Source organism: Choloepus didactylus, chromosome 9 (genome assembly GCF_015220235.1).
Source record: "Choloepus didactylus isolate mChoDid1 chromosome 9, mChoDid1.pri, whole genome shotgun sequence".
Classification (NCBI taxonomy): domain Eukaryota; kingdom Metazoa; phylum Chordata; class Mammalia; order Pilosa; family Megalonychidae; genus Choloepus; species Choloepus didactylus.
Window position 1 is genome coordinate 44,028,770 of NC_051315.1, and position 16,047 is coordinate 44,044,816.

The following is a 16,047-nucleotide window of genomic DNA, read 5'->3' on the forward strand; positions in this document are numbered from 1 at the left end:
ACAGCAACACATCTTGTAGGTTACTGGGAGCTTTACCAAGATAATACACATAAAATGCTGAGAATATGCCAAGCATTAAGCAATATATAAATATTAGTTTTCCAACAGGAAGCGCTGTGAAGTTTCTACAAAGAATAAAATACATATATATATATATATATATATATATATATGTTTTATATCTATATACATTTTCAGTATAGTATTATATTATCCACTATTTACTATTTCCAAGTTTTCAATTTTATGTGCAATTATTAGGAGTATTTCAAAATATTTTTACTTCAATTTTGTTAATGAAAACTTGAAAGTTAATGTCAATTAGATTTAAATTATGCATACTCATATATCTACTAAACCTGATTGACCAGGGAGGTCATACATTTCTCTTTGTCTTAGAATGTGGTATATTTCTTTTTTCCCTAGTTCATAAATTGAGTGTGTTTTCTACTACTGTCTCTGAAATACTAGAGTAACTCATATTTCCTTTCAGCTCCAATCTCTATCCCAGATTATTCAATGTTTTATACCATCTTCAGCTACTTTAAGTTCATGGGTAATATCCATTTCTTTAAGGGACTTGGGCATCTACTTCTGTTTCTAAATTCACTAAACATGATCAAGTTCAATGTGGCCATAGTATGAAGTAGCTTTAATTTACTGTGTATATTAAATTCTTCATACTTCTGCAATCATTCCCCAACTTTTAGGGATTCTTTCCCTCTATAACTGCAGAATCATGGTATTCATAATACAAAGAAACCTCCTATACTGAAAAAATGTAACAAGAGCGAAAGTTTGTATAAAGTACATTGCATAAAAATATCTGTAATTTTATATATCAGCTGTCTGAAGGCATTTTGTAATTTGAAAAGAATGGAAAAATTTTACCCATACATTTACCTTTCATTACTTACCAACCCCTATTAAGATGACACAAAAGATGTAAAATAGATATATAGCAGTAATGTAAATGTGCTGATTAAAACTAAAAGTTAACTTAGAATGGAATTAAATACAGGATTTCAAAAATATCAAAATTGAAAGAGTCAAAATCATTCAATTCAATAAAAGAAAAGAAAGGAAAAAGGAAAGTGTAAAACAGAAAACACAAATTATGATAACTACCATATTACTAAATATATAAGAATAACAAACATAAATGAGTTAAATTATCATATCTAATGATAAAGTTTTATAAAGAATTTCAGATAATGTAGTAAATGAAAAAATCCAATATGTTTTTTAATCAAAGTCACAAGTAAATCAGAATAACCCAGAAAATCTAAATAACGTATTCATTTTCTATTGCTGCATAACAAAGTAGCACAAACTTCACAGCTTAAAACAACACACGTTTATTACTACAAATTAGCAAAAGACAAATTAATGAAAAAAATTAAATGTATGAGGACAAAATCAATAAATAAATGAAGTTGAAATTTAAATATATAAATCTATCTCTCACATACACCCCTCACACATTCACACACAAATAGTAAAATTGATCAAACTAGGAGCCAGTGCTGCTAAGACAAAGAAAACAGGTGAACATTGACCATCCCAACCCAGGAAGAATGCTAAATACAGAAGAATAAGAATGGGAAGGGACATATAATCCCAAATACAGATATTTTCAACAATATAAAAGATAATTTTGCATTCAATTTTATGCTAACATGAAAACCTAAATGCAAGAGGTGAAGTTTTCTAGGAAAAATTTAAACAATCAAAATTGACTTTAGTATTGACAAAAATTTGAATAAAAATAAATATTTAAAAATGGGAAAATTATGTTAACTCTCAGGCTTTTTGCAGACCAAAATGTTCAAGATTGGGGAAAGTGTGAAATTCACATATCTGGATTTTAATTGCTCTAAATTTCAAGAGCACTTTTCTCTTTGATCTCTGTCTGCCTCTTCAGTGTGCTGCCTGCAGCCTCTTTTGCATATGCATAACTTAATTTTCAGCTAATTTATGTGTTAAAGGGGTCCCACCCCTTCCTTGTTCTTTCCCTGTCAGGATTTCTCCTTTAAATTTCCATGTTTCCCAGACCTCATCTCTACTCTCCAACTCCTCGAGTTGATAAATCTGTGGTTTTCTCACTACTTTTCTCTTTTCCCAAAGTTGCTTCCCTCAGCTATAGTCTTGGAAGTTGAGCAACATTCTTGGTCCAGGGAGCTGAAAGCTCTTCTCCAGTGCCTGCCTGCTTTTAGACACCTCCTATTGTCTTTAAATATTTCTAAACATTTTATCCTGTTTTTATCATTATAATATGTTGGAGGTTTCTTGGGCCACTTCTTTCCTCTTCCTTTGATAGGAGTTGAGTAGCTGTTACAATTATTTTGTTTCAGTTCATGGAGCTAGATCTAGGGGTTCTAATAATCTGCTCAGTGATTATAAAGTTATGATCTTAAAGTCAATAAGTTCCATGTGTAGTACTAACATATAACATATTAGTATATTTCTGATTTTTTAAACCAGCCACTCTTCTTTGATGTTCCCTCCAATAGCTTTATTTCTGTGAGTTTGTTATAGTAGTAGCGAAACATGAGGTGAATGAAACTCTACAGAGAAAACAGAAAACTTAAATCAACTTGAAATTTAGACACTAATCTATATACTCATACATTAACATTTAAAAGCTTTTATTTCCAGTTAGAATACCTGTGGAACCAAAACCATCAGGGACAGGAAATCCCTGGAGAACTCGACATTTTGAGAAAAGCTTTAACATGTTTATGGGATTTTTATATTGTGAGCCAATATCAAACTAGAGGAGAAGATTTGCTAAAGAGGAATAATGCAACAAAATAAGGAACTAATCTGTTTTTCATGCCATGAGCACAAATGAAGTGGCTTCGTACCTTTTCACCCTATACTTAACCCACTTCTCTTACCAGGAAACATAGGTTCCACTAACAAATAGGAAAGTTGCATTCAAAGAGCATTTGTGATATTGTATGATGGAACTCCGTGAAAAGATTTAAAATATATGGATTAGTTATGTGTTTTAAGTACAAGGGAGAACAATGTAAAATGTCTTATTGTTGCATAAAGAAAAAAATTGAAAGGTTTTGTTTACATCTTCTTTTAAAATGAAAACCATGTTTTAAAACCTCTAAAATATATTTTTTTCTGGTGGTCGTACTCAGCCAAATTGCTTTACCTTAATCATTTATTTCTGCAGGCCTGAGATATGTGACCTATTTTTTTCAACTATGGATAAGTTCTTCAGAAGTTTGTTTTAGATTCAACATTTTGATATTTTCACACTATTTTAGCTCCAAGTTGGCATACATTAGTGATGCTCTCACACCATTTTATCTTAGAACTAGAATTTCACAAAAGAAGAAAATATACAAACTTCCTATTTCTCTAAAAAGTATGAGGGAAGAACTGGTGGTGTGGGAAGCAGATGTTAAGACTATGGACAGGGAGGGGAAATGTATTCATATACAGGCATACCTTGGAGACATTGCAGGTTTGGTTCTAGACTACCTCAAAATAAAACAAATAACACAAGAAAGGGAGACACAAATTTTTTGGTTTCCCAGTACATATAAAAGTTATGTTTATACTACACTGTAGTCCATTAAGTGTGCAATAGCATTATGTCTAAAAATAACGTACATACCTTAACTCAAATGTGACACAGAGGCATGAAGTGAGAATACGCTGTTGGAAAAATGACACCAATAGACTTGCTTGATGAAACCTTCAATTTGTAAAATCTGTGATATCTGCAAAGTACAATAAAGTGAAGTACAATAAAATGAGTTATCCCTGTATTGATAATCCATCAATTTAGACAAGTTATTAATTTCTCCATGGACATTATAATCTCATTGGTATAATAAAGTCCAGTGTATCAAGAGGTCAGAGGATAATGGGGAAAGTAGACTGACAGAATAACAAGATGATATCACTGCTGGCAAACTCACCATCATGTCATGTTATTCCATCAGGTTTAGGAAGAGTCCCATAATCAGTCAAGGAAAATCACTGTAGTTATAAGTAAGGGAACTATCCAATTTATCATCAAAATCAGAACACTCTTTGGAGAGAAACACTGTCAATAACTGCACGGGAAAACAAGTACAATCCATGACTCTGCAGAGTAAACTGTGTGATCATCTTAGCTGTAGGCAATCCAAGAGAGTAAGGATGAAGGCTAATACAAAGGAGTCAGAGTCCTCAATTCACCAAGTTAGAGTTCTCAAACAGAGATGATAATATCATCAGGGCGTTCTTTGAAAGATAATGCTTTATTTAGATACCTGGCTGAAATCTCAAATGCTCCATAATTCATACTTGCTTGTCAACTAGCAAGGTACTTGCTAAAACTTAGAGCCTAGGCCAAATGCTATGTTTTCCTGAAAAAAAAGAAAAATAGATGGAGTTTTTCAATCCAAATTTTGTGTTTCTCTAGGTGTAAATAGAGAATCACATGTTCTAAGCTAGTGTTTCATCAATTATACTCTTGAAAAAAAAAAAAGCATTAGGGCTGGAAGACATAAAATGTTACTGTACAGAAAAAAAGTGTTCCATTATCAAATAAATTTGGAAAATTATGAAATAAACAGAATTAATATTTGTGATTCTAGAGCATCACAGTCTCTAATATGCTGTCCACTGACTCTTGAAGAGTGAGAAGTAATAGGCAGTATTTTTCAAGTATATTTGTCCTAAGATTTTCCAGAAGCAGAACTTGAAACAGGGATTCTAGAATAAGTGATTTATTGGGAATGTGCTCTAAGGAGCAAAATAAAGTTTCAGCTAAAGACTTTTTTCAGTTAGATCCCTATAGGGAACATAAATTCCATCAAATTTAGCCATACTTCATTTCAAGGGGTTAGTTTTTTGTACCTCTTTGTTAGTGATTGGCTAACGGTTGCCTGAATATGGGTATAGGGGAGACATCACCTCCTATATCAGGAGGCTCCTGTTTAAAAGAGGCCAAGTCTCCAGAAAAACAAAAAAATGGGCCTTTTGATTTTGGCTTTTTTCATTTAGCAAAATGCACTTGAAATTCATCCACATAGTTGTGTATATCAGTAGTTTGTTCCTTTTTACTGTTGTATGATATTCCATTGCATGGATGACCACAGTTTATTTATCCATTCCTCAATTAAAAGACATTTGAATTTTCTCCGTTTTTGGAGATTATGAAGAAAGTTGATATACACATTTGTATTCAAGTTTTTGCATAAATCTAAGCTGTCATTTCACTTGGTTAATTCCTAGGAGTAGGATGGATGGGTTATGTAGTAAATCTACGTATAAAACAGTAAGAAACTGCCAGGACTTTTCAAACATGCTGTACCCCTTCACATTTCCACCAGCAATGTATGAGTTCCAGTTGCTCCACATCCACACAAGTAGTGGTATTGTCATTATTATCATTATTATTTTAGGTATTTGAGACTTTCTACTAAGTGTGTAATTGGGGAAAGAGTTGATCAGAAGAGGCGTGGGGGAATTTTGTGGGGTGATGAAACTCTTCTATTTCTTGATGTATTTGTGATTGCAAAACTGTATGTGGTAGATGGCAGCACAGGGAGGTGTGGAATTTAGTTAGTCCTCCAGAAGAGCTACTAAACAGCCAAGAACAACTAGTAAATAGCCTGGAACAACTGTTTGGGGGACATCCATGACTGCACACACATTCTACACCAGTCTGGTATGGGTGAAAGGGCCAAGACCACAGTGTAGAACTGTAAATAAAGCCTCCCAAACTGTGGAGGTGGTGCCTTTCCACAACTGGCACAGCAGGCTGAGTTGGAACATTCCCCTGTGGGAAAAAGAAGCAGTCTCTGTTTGGAACAAAGGAAGGCAGCTGTGCCAGTTTGAATGTATTATGTCCCCCAAAACACCATTATCTTTGATGCAGTCTTGTGTGGGCAGGAAATGTGTTGGTGTTCATTGGGTTGGAGACTTTTGATTGGATGTTTCCGTGGAGCTGTGATCACTCAACTGTGGGCAAGATCTTTCATTGGATAATTTCCATGGAAGTGTGGCACTGCTCATTCAGCATGGGCCTTGATGAGTTTGCTAGGGCACTATATAAGCTCAGGCAGAAGGAGCGAGCTTGCTACTGCCAAGAGGGACACTTTGAAGAATGCACAGGAGCTGAAAGATGAGTTGCAGCTGACACAGTAACATTTTGGAGACGGCCTTTGAAAGCAGACTTTTGCTCCAGAGAAGCAAAGAGAAGACAAACACCCCAAGAGCAACTAAGAGTGACATTTTTGAGGAATTGCAGCCTAGAGAGGAATATCCTGGGAGAAAGCCGTTTTGAAACCAGAACTTTGGAGCAGACGCCAGTCAGCTAACAGAGATTTTCCAGACACCATTGGCCATCCTCCAGTGAAGGTATCCTTTGTTGATAGACACTTTATGGCCTTATGACTCTAACTGTGTAACCAAATAAACCCCTTTATAAAAGCCAATCCATTTCTGGTATTTTGCTTAACAGCAGCATTAGCGAACCAGAACAGTAGCTCAACCAGGCTCTAATCGTGAATTTAATTAACAAATTTGGACTACTGAATACAAGCTACGATCACAGATAAACTCAAAGCAAGCAGGAAAGGAATCCTGAGGTCTCTCAGCAAAGAGGAGGTGGTGCTTACAGAAAAAAAGAAAGAAAGAATAAATAAATAAATAAATAAATAAATAAATAAATAAATAAATAAATCAGAGGCTTTTGGAGTTGGCTGAGCTTAGATACTGGAAAAGGGCTGTACCCTGAGAAAAGTGACACATAAAACTGGGTACCAACTTCAGCTATTGACTGACAGAACTGTAGGGCCTGGAACTAGCTCTGAAAAGGGGATTTTTTCCCTCTCTTTTTTTAAACTATTCTAAGTAGCTTGTTAGAGAAAGCCTCAGGCATTTACAGTTGTCAGCACTGACCCAGGCAAGGGTGAATTAAGATAGGTCTGAGAGACAAAGGAGTCAAGTGAAGGAGATAATTCCCTAAAGGGTGTATCCTCCCCAAGAAAGGGGGGGGGGGGCAGGGGCCAGCTGAAGTGGCAGCCCTCCTTCAGAGAATTCAGACCCCAGGGGCTGTGAAAATAAAAAACAACAGAAATATCTTAAGCTTGACGTCTGACTCACACTTGGTCTCAAGTATGCCCCTGGTAGGTACAGGGTCTGCTGAGAATTAAAGTCACCACACCTCTTTATGCCAGTGGGGAGCTGCCAGCTGACAAGTGCCACTTGCTGGGCAGCATAGGTAAAGCATAAAGTTTCAAGGCCTCACAGGAAAGTCAGACAACCTGCTGGGTCTCATCCTAATGGAAACTTGATACTGATTACACTCTCCTCCTGGGACCTGGGCTTGTCTTGTCTGGGAAAATCTGTTTGGGTAGGCCCTCCTCAAAAAAAAAAAAAAAAAAAAAAAAAGTTCCATATAAGCAGAGCAAGAACAAAAGCAGAAAAATCCTGATCAGTTTAACAGAAGCTATGCTAGAGGTCTAGAATAAGTTGAACTGAATGCCAAAGGCCAGATAGAGCACAAAGCCAATCGATAAGAAAACCCTAGGTAAAAGAGTGAAAACAAACTCTAGAATAAACTAACCAAGAAAACCGGATGCCTAGACACCAAGAAAAAATTATGAGTCACACTAGGAGAAATGAAGATATGGCCCAGTCAAAGGAACAAACCAACATTTCAAACAAGATTCAAGAGTTGAAACAACTAATTAAAGATATTCAAACAAACATGCTAAATCAATTCAAAAATCAAATCAATGAGTTGAGGGAAGATATAGCAAAAGAGATTGTGCTGATTTGTATTATGTCCCCCAGAAAAAGCCACATTCTTTGGGGCACACATATTGGTGGGAATTAAGGTGGACTATTTGGATTAGGTTGTTTCCAAGGATATGCACCCCACCCAATTGTGGGTGATAATTCTGATTGGATAATTTCCACGGAGGTGTTGCCCCGCCTATTCAGGGTGGGTCTGAATTAGTTCACTGGAGCACTACATAAGCTCAGACAGAAGAAGCGAGCTTGACATAGCCAAAAGGGACACTTTGGAGAATGCACAGGAGCTGAGAGAGGAATTGCAGTTTACAGAGACATTTTGGAGATGGCCTTTGAAAGCAGACTTTTGCTTCAGGGAAGCTAACAGAGGACAAACATCCCAAGAGCAACTGAGAGTGACATTCTGGAAAGAAGCTGAAGCCTAGAGAGGAACGTCCTGGGAGAAAGCCATTTTGAAACCAGAACTCTGGAGCAGGTGCCAGCCACATGCCTTCCCAGCTAACAGAGGTTTTCCGGACACCACTGGCCATCCTCCAGTGAAGGTACCCGATTGCTGATGCGTTACCTTGGACACTTTATGGCCTTAAGACTGTAACTGTGTAACCAAATAAACCCCCTTTTATAAAAGCCAATCCATTTCTGGTGTTTTGCATTCCAGCAGCATTAGCAAACTAGAACAGAGATGAAGGATATAACTAAGACACTGGGGGAACATCAGAACTTGAAAGTTTGAAAAGAGCAATTGGCAGAAGTTATGGGAATGAAAAGCATAATAGAAGAGATGAAAAACACAAGGGAGACTTACAACAGCAGATTTCAAGAAGCAGAAAAAAAGGATTTATGAACTACAGGACAGACCATCTGAAATTCTACACACAAAGAACAGATAGGGAAAAGAATGGGAAAATATGAGCAGGGTGTTAGGGAACTGAATGACAACCTGAAGCAGAGAAATACACATGTCATGGGTGTCCTAGAAGAAGATAAAGGAAAAGGGGCAGAAAAAATAATGGAGGATATGATCACTGAAAATTTCCCTTCTCTTATGAAAGATATAAAATTACAGATCCAAGAAGCACTCTGTGCCCCAAACAGAATAGACCCAAATAGACCTACTACAAGACACTTAATAATCAGATTATCAAACATCAAAGATAAAAAGAGAATTCTGAAAGTAGCAAGAGAAAAGCAATCTATCACATACAAGAGAAGCTTGAGAAGACTATGTGCAGATTTCTCAGCAGAAACCATGCAGGCGAGAAGGCAGTGGTATGATATATTTAAGATACTGAAAGAACTGCCAACCAAGAATTTCTTACCTGACAAAACTGTCATTAAAAATGAGGGGGAGTTTAAAATATTTTCAGACAGACACTAAGAGGGCTTGTGAACAAGAGATCTGCTCTACAAGAAATAGTAAAGGGAGCACTGCAGGCAGATAGGAAGAGACAGAAAAGAGAAGTTTGGAGAAGAGTATAGAAATGAAGACTATCAGTGAGCGTAAAAAGAGAGAGAGAGAGGAAAAAAATGAAAATAAATATGATAGGATGTATAAAATCCAAAAGACAAAAGGGTATAAGGTAGCAAAATATTTTAAGTATACTGAACAAAATTGAGTGTGAGTTGGGTTGGAAGAGAAAGGCTGGGTATATGTATGACACCAGAAGGAAAGACAGAAGATAAGGACTGGGACTTTATAACTTAGTGAAACCTGGAGTGGTCAATGATCGTGATTAAATGTACAAATACAAGAAAGTTTTTACATGAGGGAGAACAAATGAATTTCATCATTGCAAGGTATTAAAAATGGAATGGTATATGGAAAAATATAATCAATGCAAATTAGTCTATAGTTAGAGTAACAGTGTAATATACTTCCATGAAATACAATAAAAGCAATGTACAAAAGCTAAATATCAATAAGAGAGGGATAAAAAGGAGGAGTATGGGATTCTTGGTGTTACTGTTGTTTCTCCTTTTTATTTCATTTTTTATATATATATTTTTAATTTTTTATTCATTTTTTTCCCTCTTCTTTTTTCTTTGTGGAAGAAATGAAAACGTCCTCATGTAGATTGTGGTGGTGAATGCATAACTATGTGATTATGCCAAGAACCATTGATTGTTTAATTAGGATGAATTGTATGGTATGTAAATAAAACTGTTGAAAAAATAAACATAAAGATACAAGTGCTGGAGAAAATGTGGAGGGAGGAATGTACCTATTCACTGTTGGTAGGGAAGTAGAATGGCACAGCCCATTTGAAGGGCAGTATGGTGGTTCCACAGGAGGCCAAGTATAGGGTTGTCATATGATCCTGCAACCCCATTATTAGGTATATACTTGGAAGAACTGAAAACAAGGATATGAATGGACATTTGCACACTGGTATTTATCATGGCAGTATTCACAATCTGCAACAGGTGAAGGTGGCCAAAGATTACATCAACAGATGAACAGAAGAGTGAACTGTGGGGTGTGCATACAATGGAATATTGAGCAACTGCAAGAGGGAATGAAGTTGTGAGGCATGCAACTAGATGCATGAATCTTGAGACAGTATGTTGAGTGAAATAAGCCAGAAACAAAAAGACTAATATTATAATGCCTCACTAAATGGACTAACTATAATGTGCAAAATCTGGGAACTGAATTTGAGAGCACAGGTTATCAGAAAGGCTTATTGTAAAGGTTCCCAGATTGTAAGCTCTCATAGCACTCAAATCTATTCCGGAGTTGTTATGGTTATTTCTAAATTCTGAGATGATGAGCTCTTTGTGTACAACCTGGTTGTTCCCTGGAACTTCAGGTATCTGTGTGACACCAGAGACTCAGAACTAGAATATGCAGCTATGAAAGTCAGTATTAACCCAAACAGCAACTGTTAAAGAAGCTCAAAAAGAGGTCAGACTTCAATTAAAGATATGAATGAAGCTGATCTGGTTAGGACTAAGGCAAACCAGACTAAAGAGTAAAGGGCAATACTGATGGCATTTCAAAGCTTCAACTTCTGTGTGAGACCAAAGGAAGAGATGTATATTTGGTGCAAAATTTATATCTTCTGTAATTGCAAAAACCTTGTGATTGACACTATCTAATTTAACTTGTATGGTCAATTTATGCAAACACCATAATTACAAGGAACCTGGAATAGGGAATGAGATATTGTTGGTTTGTACAGGTTAGTGTGATACCCCAATTCATCCCAGAGTAATTTGGGCAGAGAATAAACAAGTATTTACAAAGCCCCCTTGAGGGACTTGGGAAAAGCAGAAATATTAAACTTCCCTACCTGGGGAATTACTGATATTCTCACAGGCATTGGGGACTACCAATTTAATAGGCCAAGCCCCTGATACTGAGGCTTGCCCTTATGAAGACTGTTACTGCAATGGAGAGGCTAAGCCTACTTATAATTATGCCTAAGGGTCACCCCCCACTCCCTGAGAGCCTCTATTGTTGCTCAGATGTGGGCTCTCTCTCTAAATCAACACTGCAGATAAACTCACTGTCTTCCCCCCTACATGGGACATGACTCCCAGGGATGTAAGTCTCCCTGGCAATGTGGGACATGACTCCCAGAGATGAGCCTGGACCTGGCATCATGGGATTGAGAAAGAGTTCTTAGACTAAAATGGAGAAGAGAAATGAAACAAAATAGTTTCAGTGGCTGAGAGATTTCAAATAGAGTTGCAAGGTCATTCTGGAGGTTATTCTTACGCGTTATATAGTTATCCCTTTTTAGTTCTTAGTGTATTGAAATAGCTAGAAGGAAATACCTGAAACTGTTGAACTGTAATCCAGTAGCCTTGATTCTTGAAGACGATTATATAACTACATAGCTCTTTGGGTGTGACTGTAATTGCAAAAACCTTGTGATTGACACTCCCTTTATCCAGTGTATGGACAGATGAGTAAAAAGAAACAAAGACAATAAATAAATAAATAATAGGGGGGATAAGGGATATGGGGTGTTTTGGGTGTTCTTTTTTTATTTCTATTTTTTGGGGGGGGTAATGAAAATGTTCAAAAATTGATTGTGGTGATGAATGCACAGCTATACAATGATACTGTGAACCACTGATTGTACACTTTGGATGATCATCTGGTATGTGAATATATCTCAATAAAATTGTATTAAAAAATAAAAACAAAACAAAAAAAACCATATGTGTTTATCAAACCTCATAGAACTCACTGAAAGAGGGTGAATTTTACTGTGCGTAAATTATGCCATTATAAAAAATTGGGAAAATAATGTGTATTCATTTAATAAACAGATTTTTCTTATCAGACTATTATGGCAGTCCAATTAGTCTCATTTTGATGCTCTAGCTTGAATTAAAAACTACATACCACCAGATACACTCTCCCATCCATGAGAAAAAACATCATCCTCTTAAGATGAGTCAGGAAGGAATCTCCAAACAAATCCTGGACTGGCTAGCCAGTTAGACTTTAGAAGTTTAGTATTTTATTAACAATGTAGCTCAATCTAAATTTCCCTAATTACATGTAAATTTTTTGAAAAAAAAATCTAAAGTTAATTTATTATATATAAATGCTTTCCTTATTTACAAAAATTCTCTTAAATTAAAAAAAAAATGTTGCATTTGTTCATTGTGAAACAAATCTATCTCCATTGGAGAACTTTAAAAATAGTAGGTATTGATACTAAGTGTTCCTAATCAAATTAACATTAAGCCTTGATAAACAGAAATCATACGTAAAGTATGAATTTAGTTAATAATGACATTTTGCTGTTTTCATGAGTTATATAGAGCTCATCAAAATTTTACTATTTTCAAAAAACCACCCAAAAGGGTTACATGCGTAAAATTCAGCTAAAGCACTCCCAAATTTCTTTGTCAATAGAGACCCACATGAAGGGGAAAAATCTGGACATGTCCCGAGAGCACAGTTCATGTTGTCCCCAGTGTGCTGTTCTGGTTTTATGAATCAGAAATCTTGTCACCTTATCACAGAGTGCCAGAAATTGTAGCAAACTTTATCTGCTAAGTGAACCTTAATAACTCCAACTTTAACTTCAAGAAAATTACCTCTGGAAACATTTCACAGTCCTGCAGGTTGCTGAGGATATAAAATTTTTCTGCTCTTCAAGAGTTATTAACCCTCACAACAGATTCACTGAGACCTTAACAGTAGCAGTTCAAAAACATTCAATTATAATAATCACATTTTTTATTTCCCTTATAAAACTAGTTCCTCCGGATTCTACATAGCAAAACAAACTTGGGTCAAAAAGCATTAACAACTTTTTCAGTTTGCAGCTGCCTAGTTCTTAACATGAAATTGCTACTTTATTGACTGCGGAGTACACATTAACGCTCAGGAAATACTGTACAGGGTACACTTCAGATTTATAGAAGTGTGATTATGAAAATGTTCTCGGAATATCATGAATTCATACAGAAATAATGGAGGAAATACCCACCAAGAAGGCTAGAGTTGTTTTAAAAAAATAAAAATAGTTCCCTTCAAATGGCTTTCATTGGAAGTTTATGTTTTTAAATTTTAAGATGGAACTTTTGGGAGCTATTTGAGGAGCAACAATCAGTCTCTATAGATCCTGCATCTAACTTGCAAAAGGCTGAAGTAAATTATTTGAATTTGAGAAAATACAGAATATCCTCATCCAATACCCAGAAACATAATAAAATCCGCACTCCTAACCCTGATCTCAGTCATACCATTTCAACCTACTTTTATTTTGGCTGATTTCCTTCACAACAACTGGAAAACTCTTTTAAGCACCTTGATTTACCATCTCTGTGCCTTCAACAGCTTCTCCTTTGTCCAAATCCTACCCATTCTGCAAAGGTCATGCCAAAGGGACATCCCTCCATCCTTCCCCGACCACCAAACACCCAAGGAAATAACCTGATCCCTCCTTCACTGGAATTCCTATCGCACTTCGTTTATTCCTACTGACCATTGTTTGCATTGTAGTAGTACCACTGATGTATGTATGTAACCTCTGTTCCTTAATCACAGTAACTTTAAGGGTCACAATATCATTCTAATTTATTTTAACCACGCCCCCACCTCTGGCTGCACCAAGCTCAGCACTTACGAAGGGCTCAATAAATACTTAACCAAATGGAGTAAGGGAGGGAACACGTCATGTTATTCAGTTCTATATTTCTTAGTAACATTTTCTAGTTCAATTTAAAATGAGTATGGATTTATGTAGTATTTATATTTCCACAATTTTAAAAAAAGAACAACTAAAGAGACATGACAATTAAATGCAATACCTGATTCTGGATGGAATCTAAGAATGGAAGAGAAAAAGGCCAAAAGGATATTATTGGAACCTATGAAAATATTGGAACATATCACTGTTAAATTTCTTGAACTTGGTAATTGTACTTGAGGAGGTTATATAAGAGAATATCTTTGTTCTTAGGAAATGTACATGGAAGTATTATGTGTTCAAGGAATATGGTATATACAACCTGATCTCAAATGTTTAGAGAATAGATAAATAGAGAGATAGACTGATAGAAGGACTGTCTGATAGAAAGATGAATAGATACAATGATACAGCAAATGTGGCAAAATGTTAATAAAATTGGTGGATTTGGGTATGGGCGGTGTATGCCGGAGTTCTCTCTATGGGTTTTGTATTACTTTGAAAATGTCCTGTATGTTTGAAATAATTTCAAAATAAAATCTTTTAGAAAAAATGAATTTGAGAAGTATGAATGTTATGCATAATCATTAAAAAAGAAGGCTCACTTCCACCACTTCAAAGAAAATTTGTTGCCCTTCCAGAGAACAAGGAGAGGAGACTTAACCGAAAAAGATGGAACAAAGAAACTTATCATTCCTGGTAATACTCTGTGTGGGTATATGTGCATGAAGGTGTGTTTGTATGAACAAACATATTGTTACTAATAAATAGTTTTATTTATTTATTCTTAATTGCTTCAGTAACTCAAAGCACACTTATGTTACCAAGCACTATATATACAATGTTAAGAATGTAGCTTCTGTCCTCAAGACACTTAGAGATGTGTTTGAACTTGGGTGTGAGAAAGATTAAAAGAAAACATAATGTGATAAGAACCATACAAAACACACAGCAGGGCAACACAACTTTGAGTGACAAGAAAATCTTCCCAATGAAGGTGAAATATAAGTTGTGCCCTCAAAAATAAGAACAAATTGCCAGGCAGAGAAAGAGTGAGAGTGAGGCCGTGTCGATTGCAAACACTCAGAAGTGAGATGGAGTATGACTCCTTCAAAGTCTGCAAGTGTTTCACCCTGAAGAGAGGCACTATGGATAAGATAGTGTTGCAGCTATTCCATACAGCCTAGTGCCTTTTGTCATGTGAGGAATCCATGGAGATGACAGAAAGAGGGCTGGCCAGTGAGTATCCCTCCTGCCACTTCCTCCCTTCCTATCATATAGGAACATTTTAGGGTCATTTTCTGTAGACACTACTCAACAAATTATCTGATATTTGCTCTATGGCCTAGTGTATGGTTTATTCTGGTAAAAATTCTATATGCTTGAATACTTACAGTGGTTGGGTGCAGTGTTCTATACATGCTAATGAGCTCAGTTGGGTTAATATTGTTCACATCTTCAATATCTAACCAATCTTTTGTCTGCTTGATCTTAAAATTATTGAAAGAGATGTGTTATAAATCTTCAACTATGATTATGGATTTTCTATTTCTCTTTAGTTAGAAAACTGCTTTGGTTTAACATATATTTGAAGTTAGGTTATAAGTTGCATAAACAGTTAGGATTGTGTCTTCCTGCTGAATTGATGTATTTACCACTTTTAAATGTCCCCCATTATTTCTGGTAATTCTCCATGATTTAAAGTTTACTTTATAGAACATTAATAGAGGGAGAGATTTTGTGTGATTTAACTTTGAAAATTTCTGTATCTATCTATCCATCTATCTATCTATCTATCTATCTATCTATCTATATATACTGAGGGAAAGAAAGAGAAAATATCAAAGTAAAACTACACACACACACACACACACACACACACACACACACACACACACCTGTGATATTTTATATTGCCTAACTGGAGTTTTTACGATTTAATGTTATAACATGTATAGCTGTATTTAAATATATTCTGCTCTATATTTTCTGTTTTTCCATTTATCCTAGGCTCCATTCTTCCTCTTTTCTTGCTTTCTCTTACATTACACAAGAATTTTTTAGAATTCCATTTTAAATGTCCTATTGGTTTTATAGTTACAACTTTCTGCAT